The sequence below is a fragment of the Babylonia areolata genome, chromosome 10, assembly GCF_041734735.1.
Source record: "Babylonia areolata isolate BAREFJ2019XMU chromosome 10, ASM4173473v1, whole genome shotgun sequence".
NCBI lineage: Eukaryota > Metazoa > Mollusca > Gastropoda > Neogastropoda > Buccinidae > Babylonia > Babylonia areolata.
Genome location: NC_134885.1, coordinates 31,077,962 through 31,088,288, shown reverse-complemented (window position 1 = coordinate 31,088,288; position 10,327 = coordinate 31,077,962). Strand labels below are relative to the sequence as shown.

Genomic DNA, 10,327 nt, shown 5'->3' with positions numbered 1-10,327 from the left:
GATGTGGGACCCCCAAAAGCGGGAGTATGGCTGCCTACTTGGCGGCGGGGTAAAAACGATCATACACGTAAAAAGCCCACTCGTATGCATACGAGTGAACGTGGTAGTTGCAGCCCATGAACGAAGGGGAGGAAGAAGAAGAAGGTAGGTATGGGGAAGCATATACGGTTTATTTGTTCGAACGCAGTGACGCCTCCTTGAGAAACTGAAACTGAGAATGGTCAGTTCCTTGATCCATGTTAATTAGTATCGACCACCGCAGTTCATTACCTTCTGGTTTGTCTCCTGACTTGACCCCACCACGCGACGGGCGCAAGAGCCGAGTGGTTAAAGCGTTGGACTTTCAGTCTGAGGGTCCCGGGTTCGAATCACGGTGACGGCGACTGGTGGGTAAAGGGTGGAGATTTTTACGATTTCCCAGGTCAACATATGTGCAGACCTGCTTAGTGCCTGAACCCCCTTCGTGTGTAAACGCATGCAGAAGATCTAATAAGCACGTTAAAGATCCTGTAATCCATGTAAGCGTTCGGTGGGTTATGGAAACAAGAACATACCCAGCATGCAATCCCCCACCCCCGAAAGCGGAGTATGGCTGCCTACATGGCGGGGTAAAAACGGTCATGCACGTAAAAGCCCACTCGTGTACATGCGAGTGAACGTGGGAGTTGCAGCCCACGAATGCAGAAGAAGAAAGAAGACCCCACCACGCCTTCTGGTGAACTGAAACAGTGCTGTAATGGTTCTTTTTCAGAGTGAAAAAAAAACGAAGCAAATCAACAACAACACAACTTCATTGGTTACCAACCCAGCACAGAATTCGGTTCAAGACGTGTTAGGATATTAGCTTATTGAGAGGATTTCTCCATCTGTATTTATTTTCATTACATCTGTATAAGCTTCGACTACCCGTGTATATATATATATATATATATATATATATATATATATATATATAGAGAGAGAGAGAGAGAGAGAGAGAGAGAGAGAGAGAGAGAGAGAGAATATGTCTTTATTATTATCAAGTGTACTGGGGTCACAAGGTATATATATCCGTCATTGATCTCGACTGTCCACTTTAAAAACACACTTTAAAAAACATATAAGTATTGTTCAGTTTATTATGGCTTTTTTTTCCTGAGAGTGAAATTTCACTAACAGAGAAACAAACCAAACCAGATACGACAGATTGACAAACAAACAAACAATCAACAACAACAACAAAAACCACAAAAAACAAACAAACAAACAAAATACCAAAACCAAAAACAAACAAACAATATTTGTGTGGGGTATTCAGCAAGTCTGTCCACTTTAAAAACCACACTCAAAAACATATTATTCAGTAAATGTGACCTGTTTTTCAAACTATGAATTTTCACCTGGCAAGAAACATAAAAACAGGCAAACATCAGTTTGTGTTTAGTGTGCGTGTGCTTGCGTGTGTGTGTGTGCGTGTGTGTGTGTGTGTGCGCGCGCGCGTGTATGTGTGTGAGTGTGTGTGAGTGTGCGTGTGTGTGCGTGTGTGTGTGTGTGTGTGTGTGTGTGTGTGTGAATGGAAACAACGGGTTACCTGTTGCAAATGAGTGTGTAAGCAGTCCTTCTGTGGGCGTGATGAGGTTCGTCTAACATGTGATTATAACTTGTGTAAGGAAGTTTTTGTTGTTGTTGTTGTTGTTGGCTTCTTTTCCGTATATATAATATTTATTATTTGTATGTGCCTTTTCTTTTTGTGTTGTTTTGAACGTCGCCATCTTTGTCCTAGTTGTTAGAGTGCGTTCGAGTGCACTCTCTCTCTCTGTCTCTCTCTTTCTCTGCCTCTCTCTCTCTCTCTTTCTCTCTCTCTCAAACACTGTTTCGTAGCTAGGCTAGTTTTTATTTGGAACTTTAGTCGAGTTTTCTATGTATGTTGTATTATGTGAGTTTTTTTGTTGTTGTTGTTGTGTTTTGTTTTTTCTTTGTTTTTCACTGTATTATGTTCACGTACCCCTTCATAAGGGGCCTTGGCCTATATGAATAAACCATATCTGTCTCTCTCTCTCAGTCTCTCTCTCTCTTTTTTCTCTCTTTTTTTCTCTCTGTCTTTCTCTCTCTCCCCCCTCTCTCTCTGTCTCTCTTTCTCTCTCTCCCTCTCTCTGTGTGTCTCTTTCTCTGTCTCTCTCTTTCCCTCTCTCTGTATCTGTCTCTTTCTCTCTGTCTCCCTCTCTCTCTCAATCTCACTGATAATCATTTCTGAAAAGATGGCTACTTAGCTAATGGGGAAATATTGTTCTTTGGAAACGAAGATGTAAAGGTGACAAATACATACTTAGGGATGGTTTTCACGACAAAATTATGTGTCAAAGGGCGGAGAGGGGGTAATGGAAATATTGAAATCTCTGAAAAGTTTGTAAATGATACGATATTCACAGCTTGTGGAAACCTTTTGACACGCAACTCGAACCATTATTAACATATTATGCAGCGGACGAGTGGGGTGTAGAAGATTATGGTGAACAGATAGAAATAATGCACATAATTATATGCGACTAAAGGATTTCGGAATGTACCATTGCATACATCACTCGTATCTATAGAAAGACAGGAATATATCCTGTATGTATCAGAATAGTAGTAAAATGTATCATGTATGTATGTATATATATATATATATATATATATATATATATATATAAAAACAGTTTTTTAGCCATTTTGATAGGTTGACATTTTACTACAGCACAACCAACAATAACAGCATCTTAATGGACATTTATAAAGAACGAAAAAGGAAAAAAAAACAAAACCACCACCACCACCAACAACAAACACAATAAGAAACAAAAAACAAAAACAAAAAACCAACAACAACAAAACACACACACACACACACACACACACACACACACACACACACACACACACACACACACACAAACACACACAACACACAGAAAAAAACAAACATGTATAAACAGATTGACAGACATAAACAGCCAAGCAGCTGGATTATACATAGGTTGGTTTTATAATCATGGAGTATTATCCTTCATTTCTTAAGATCTTACACAAGCTGTTAAGGAATACAAACTGTCAAGTGTCTTAGAGTATGTTCACAGTAAGTGAACATTCACACTCATTTCTTACGAATATCAATAATAATGAAAAATAACAAAACAAAAAACGGGTGGTTAGTTTTCGTTAACCATGAACATGTCAAGATTATGCAGACAGGCCTACGAAATTCTCATTATACAGCATGAATCTGGCCATTTGAACTGGGTTTCAAACGTGTAAAAGACCTATGTGATTTTTTTTTTATTTGGGGGTGGTTGGGGGGGGGGGGGGGGGGGGTCTTTTTGTATTGTTTGGCTAAGCCATGATACTGCGTATGAGAAAAGTTTTATAAAATAAGTTTGAAGACAGACTGATCTCATGTTACAAGCAAATCTGGCATTCAGATATGGAGGTTAACGACAAATATAGATGGTTTTATTCCTTCAATTTTTTTTTTTTTTTTTAAGGCGGAAAACAAATATTTATCATTAATTTGTTACCGACAAATAGCTCGTGCGATTCAGGCTGAGGGTAAGTGGACTGAAGAATTGTAAGCAATGGTACTTAAACGAAAATTCTTCTTTCTCTTGTTTTTCCGAGTAAACAACGTACGAACTGTGTGGCCTGTCATGGCCCGCTGCCATGCCTCGCTTTATTGGTCTCTGTCTCCCTCTTTATCCATGCAGTGTGTGTGTGTGTGTGTGTGTGTGTGTGTGTGAATATTTCCATCTTATAATGTGTGAAGTTTTGCGTGTGTGGTTTGTTTTTGTTTTTCCCCCAGAAAATTTTCGTTCAAACTTACCTTACACGAAAATCTTGAATCCTTTAGTCATCCATTCTTCCATTTCATTGATTGACAAATCTATTTGTTTATTCATGGTTGAGATATATATATATATATATATATATATATATATATATATATATATATATATATATATACTGATATATTTATCTGTCTGTTTATTTCAAACGCATGGTGTAAAGACTCTTTGAGCTTATCCATTTTACCCTCAAAACATTTGTCAACCTTATTTGTTGTTATTAATATCAGTAATATTCTTAGTTATTATTATTATTTATTTATTTTTTTATCACAGTTAAAGCGGCACATCCTTCATAGCGATGGCTCCTTTCCGCAAGTTGACTGAGTGGTTAAGCCATATACACGTTGTTGCTGACAAACAGCGGGTGATGACAGACAAAGAAAACAACAATTCGTTCACAAAGCGGCCAGCGTCTCATTCAGCCACGCCCATAATCCATTAAACAGTATTATTATTATTTAAAAAAAAAAATTTCGTTTAAAACCTTGAACGGGCCAGACTTTCAACCCCATTTCAGGACAAGATCTGGATTTTTGGACTGAACCAACGCGCACACGTTTTGTCACGTGACTCAGGTTCACCCGCCCACGTGACTACATGCATGCACGCGTCCTACAACGGCGACGACAGATAGGTATAATAGAGTTCGCTGCTCTTGAGGTCAGGTTGTTCAGTACTGGGGGAGGGGGAGGGTGGTGGTGGGGGAGGGGGGGGGGGGGGGGGGTCTTTTGACGACAGATCGCAGAGTTCCCTTGCAGTTTAAAGGGAACCGGTCATATTCCAATTTAATCACTTGAATTTTTTTTTTTACTCTTCGTCCGGTTTCGCCTACCGACCGTTTCCCGTTTTTCCTATTCAGCCTCTCTTTCTCTTTCACTGTCTCTCTCTCTGTCGTTCTGTCTCTGTCTCTCTCTCTCTCTGTCTTTCTGTCTCTGTCTCTCTCTTACACACACACACACACACTACGCGTAGAATCCGATGATGAAAGCGAGGGTTTTGTTTATTTTTAACACACACACACATACACACACACACACACACTTTTCACAAACACACACACACACACACACACAAAGGGCAACTACGTACATAGGCGAACTAGAAATAAGCGAATCGGGATAACCAAGGTCAGTGGTGATCAGGCGGATAGGGGAGATTAGTCGAAACGGAATACTGTCCTATTTTTAGCATCCTAAGCCACTGCACCAATTGCTTACCTGTCCATGCCTTGTTGGATGAAAAAAACCGGACAAAAAGCAAGATGATGTGCACAGTAGTTTAGTGACTGAATCCGCAATTAAAGCTGAGTAAAATAAACTTACAAAATAAGAGTCGAAATCCACTGAAAATGGGTTACAACATCTAGTAATTGGTAATATCATTTCATACATGCACAAAAAAAATTTGCAGACCATGGTAAAAAAAGAAAAAAAAGGAGAAAAAAAGGTGCAATAATTCAGGGTGATAAAATAGGACTTTATCCGAAACGAGAACAAGAATGACACTGTCTGGTAGTGGTGGTGGTGGTGTGTGTCCATCGAGATCGATGATGACCATCGTTGTCATCCAGCTGGGGGATGGGGGGAGGGTGGTGGTGGGGTGGGGGGATGCCTATGAATCTATCTGTGAATGCGCAGATGGTTGAATAGTCCAATCTGCGCACGAAATGTTCGCTGACAGTGGGGACAGACAAAGACAGGCATACCATTGTCAGGGAGCTTGTTTGCCCGTGACTTTCTGGCCTGCCTCTTCTGAACAGCTGCAGCAGTCCTGTTGGCCTCGCACAACTTGGCGCCTTTGTGCACAGCAGCGCGCCATTTGTCACGGTCCACTGTAGATTCCTCCCAGGAGTCAGGGTTGATATCAAACGCTTTCAGAGAGACTTTCAGAGTTTCTCTGAAGCGCTTCTTCTGACCTCCGTGTGATCTCTTCCCTTGTTGCAGCTCGCCATAGAAGAGCCTTTTGGGCAGCCGATGGTCTGGCATGCGCGCCACGCGTCCAGCCCAGCGAAGCTGGGACTGCATCAGGATGGTGAAAATGCTGGGAAGGGTGGCTTTTGCAAGCACCTCCGTGTCTGGGGTCCTGTCTTGCCACTTGATGTTCAGTAGCTTCCTGAGGCATGTTGTGTGGAAGTGGTTCAGCTTCTTGGCGTGTCGTTGGTATACTGTCCAAGTTTCGCAGGCGTACAGTAGTGTGGGGAGAACTACTGCTCTGTAGACCTTTAGCTTGGTCTCAAGACCAACGAGAACAAGAATGACACTGTCAATCAATCAATCAAATCAATCAAAAACACTTTATTAATCCACATGGAAATTAAGTTGTGCAATCACAGGCTCATTGTAAACACTGGCATAAAATCATGTGCAACATAAGGAGAGATTAAAACTAGTCAAATAAGAATTCCCAATAGCTGACGATATACCAACCCCCCCCCCCCCCCCAACACACACACATACTCATGTTAAGACAATAGGGTATTGCACAACAATATTAACAAATGAAAACATCCAACAAAAAAAGCGTATAGATTACTAAAAATGACATGCGCGCACGCGCGCACACACACACACACACACACACACACACGCACACACACGCACACACACGTTAAGACCATAAGGTATTGTACAACAATACATAAATAAAAACACCAAGGGAATAAATCGTATATATAAGTAAAATGCACACACACACACACACACACACACACTCATTCACACACACACTCACACACACACAAACAACGTATGCATGCACATAACATATGTCACGCCAATAAAATTAGAACATTAACATTAAGAAACATGAAATCCAAGTAATGTTAATGTTCTAATTTTATTGGCGTGAGTCGAAATCCACAGAAAATGGGTTACAACATCTAGTAATTGGTAATATCATTTCATACATGCACCAAAAAAAATTGCAGGCCATGGTAAAAAAAAAAGAAGAAAAAAAGAAGAAAGAAAAAAAAGGTACAATAATTCAGGGTGCCTAAAAACAGGACTTTATCGTAAACGAGAACAAGAATGACACTGTCTAATGTACACTGATCAATGTCCTAATGCGACAGCTGTACCAGACAAAAAACAAAAAAAAATGTTGCCCAGCAGGGAAAAAGAGAAGTATAATTCAGCAAACTTTCAAGAGCTACTACGTTCATGCAGTGCACAAGTCCGAGATCGCTATAGTATAATAATAGCGTTGGGCTCACTACAGGCGATAGCGCTGAACCCTCGGCCCCTGTAAACTGTACCTGTTCACCTTCACGTCCTTGGCGGCCCCTTTTGCATTGTCTTGTTTGGTGGTGTCATGTTAGAGAGAGAGAGAGAGAGAGAGACGGGGTCGCGGGACTGAGGGGGTGGAGTGGAGGGGAGGGGAGTGAGGGGGGGGGTTAGGAATTTAGGTCAGTGTGAGGAACAGTGCACAAGAGGTTAAAAAAAAAGAAGATATAAAAAAGAAAGTAAGAAAGAAAAGGAAAGAAAAGAAAAAAAAATCGCTGAAAAAGCTTGTGAGACGTTCAAGGTTGGTGTCGCTGGCAATCCGCTGCAACGCATTATTACAACGATGTAATGAAAAAAAAAAAAAAAAAAAAACCGTAAAAGGGGTGGGGGTGGGGGGGGGGGGGGGAGTGGGAGTGGAGGGGGGGGGGGTCATGGGTTACTGGGAGCAACACTTTAAAAGCCCTGACTCGACTGTGTGTGTGTGTGTGCGCGCGCGCGGGTGTGTGTGCGTGTGTCTGTATGTGTGTGTGTGCGTCCGTGCGTGCGTGTGTGTGTATGTGTGTGTGTGTACGCGCAAGCGCGTGTGTGTGTACGCGCGAACGTGTGAGTGTATATGTGTGCGCGCGTATGTGATTGTGTATGTGGGTGCGTGTGTGTGTGTGTGTGTGTGTGTGTGTGTGTGTGTGTGTGTGTGTACTGTGTGCATGCGTTTGTTTTAGTGCGTGTGTGTGTGTATGTGAGTGCGTCTGTGTGTATGTGTATTGTGTGCGTGCGTCTGTTTTAGAGTGTATTTGTGTGTGTGTGTACGTATGTGAGTGAGTGTGTATGGGTGCGCGTGTGGGTGTGTGTGCGTGCGCACGCGCGCGTACGTGTGAGCAAAATGAATGTCTGAGCCGTGCAGACAAAAGACAGTCAGTACAGGGAATAGGAGGCGGTGGAGGAGCAGCAGAAACGAAACACACACACACACACACACACACACACACACCGAGAGACGCGCACCGCCCCTCTATACCACCTCCTACCCATTTCCACTCCTCACCCCCCCTCAGCACCCGCCCACACACATCAAGTTTTCTTTTCCCCCCTTGTTGTACCTTCGCGCACAATTTTCCTTCACACATAGATCCGCTGACGGTTCCCATCAGCGAACTCAGTTAACTAACTTACCTTGTGTGACAAGTTTTGTAGCTGTCATAAAAAAAAAAAAAAAAAAAAAACCCAACCCCTTTTGAACCTCAGTCAGATCTCTTCAGTGGTACGATGTGACCGTAGCAAAGTTTCATACGTGACCCGTAAAAATCTGGGTGATAACACTTAGCCCGCCTTGGGATGATAACCTCAGCTAAGGTTGGAGCCATCAACTGATCGAGTCATCCGTGATGACGAAATTGGTCTTTCCTCAGTGTCGCGTGAGCCATCGTCAGCCGTTGCGAACTGGATGTGAATGGTTTATAAAAAAGCGAGATTCTTCGACGTGACACGTGGTTTTGAGTTACACTTCAGTTTGTCGACACTGGTGAGTAACAGACGAAAGTACAGAATCAGTGTAATGTACTGGTGATATTTTCTTTTGTTAATCTTCTTTATTTGTTGATGCCGATGTCGAGACTCTGTAAAGATGAGAGAGAGAGAGAGAGAGAGAGAGAGAGAGAGAGAGAGAGAGAGAGAGAGAATTTTCCAACCCTTCCTATAGTTTTCATTGTATTGCACCGTATTATTACTCTTTGTCACAACAGAATTCTGTGTGTAAAATTCGGGGGCTGCTGTCACCCTAGGGAGCGCATGCCGCAACAGTGGAGTGCTACCCTTTAACAAAATAAAACCTGCCTGCAAGTGTATTCGATTTATTTCCTGTCAAAGCGGATTTTCTTCCGGAGTTTGCCTGGGACAACACTTTTGTTGACTCTAATGCTCAAGTCGCCTACCGGCGCCAGCAGCGTTCTCCATGCAAGTCGCCAGGCGGCGATTAAAAAGTGATGGCCTAGAGGTAACGCGTCCGCCTAGGAAGCGAGAGAATCTGACTGTGGAAATCAGAGAGTGGCTCTTTGCGTTCTGGCGTCTCAAATCATGCAGGGGGGGGGGGGGGGGAGAAAGGGGCGACTTCAAGATGAAAAAAATAGTGTCAGTTCGCTTTCATGGTGTGGATCCTTAAATTTTGCGTCGTATTATGCCCGATTCTCCACAAGAAGGGTCAATTACACGCAATAAATAATTTTTTCATATGACTGTGTTGCCAAAAAAAACCCAACAAAAAAACCAAAAAAACCCAACAACAAACAAACAAACAAAAACAAGAACACACACACACACACACACACACACACACACACACACACACACACAACTACAAAACAAACAAACAAACAAACAAAAACAACAACAAAAAACACACGAATATTTTCAGTTGAATGGGCCCCAGAATGTAAGCTACTGAAATAGGACATTAACTTTTGTGAAGTAAGACGTAAAATAGTCAGAGGGACCACTGGATGAACGTTAAAAGATATGTGTAATTTTGCTGTTCACAACGTCTGTACCGCAGTCATATGTTAAAAAAAAACCCAAAAACACAACAACAAAAAACCGTGTCGTTCGGGACGTTTCAATCTCTCTCTCTCTCTCTCTCTCTCGCTCACGCACACAGAGAGTAGCCGCATCACACCACAATATATAACACCGCATCACACACACACACGCACACACACACACACACACACACACACACACACACGCATACACACACACACTCAAAAGCTCTGGACACGTCACAAATAAAGTTCGTCGCACCGACCACAGTAAACGTGGGGGCAAAAAAACAGAAGACAAGAGTCAGTTTTGACCTCACGTTCAGACACGTACGCATTATCATGCAGTGAGTGAACTTCGTAATGGGTCATTCGGTACAACCGCTGTAAACATGTCAAAGATAGATCACTTTAGTTCACACACACATCCCATACTATACAGACACACGCACAAACACACACACACACATATACACGCGCGCGCGCGCACTTACACGCACACCCACACACGCGCGCGCGCACTTACATGCACACACATACGCGCGCGCACACACACACACACACACACAAACACACGCCCGCGCACGAACACACACACCCTCACACACACACACACACACACACACACACACAAACCACTTTCACACACACACACACACACACACACACACACACACACACACACACACACACACAACAAACAAATACACTTTCACAC

The 10,327-nt window shown here is 42.6% G+C and overlaps 1 protein-coding gene across 2 annotated transcripts in view; it reads left to right on the top strand.

The window, feature by feature from the left end:
- The window catches only part of LOC143286538 (cytochrome P450 302a1, mitochondrial-like), a 50,128-nt gene that overhangs the window by 13,399 nt on the left and 26,402 nt on the right, over positions 1–10,327 (top strand). Inside the window, exon 1 of one of the 2 annotated variants that reach the window (XM_076594141.1) lies at positions 8,250–8,600. The exons of the other annotated variant lie outside the window; for it this stretch is intronic. The gene's annotated coding sequence lies outside the window, so the exon portion shown is untranslated. Of the gene's footprint in view, positions 1–8,249; positions 8,601–10,327 lie in introns of those variants that run through there. 2 annotated transcript variants of the gene reach the window in all.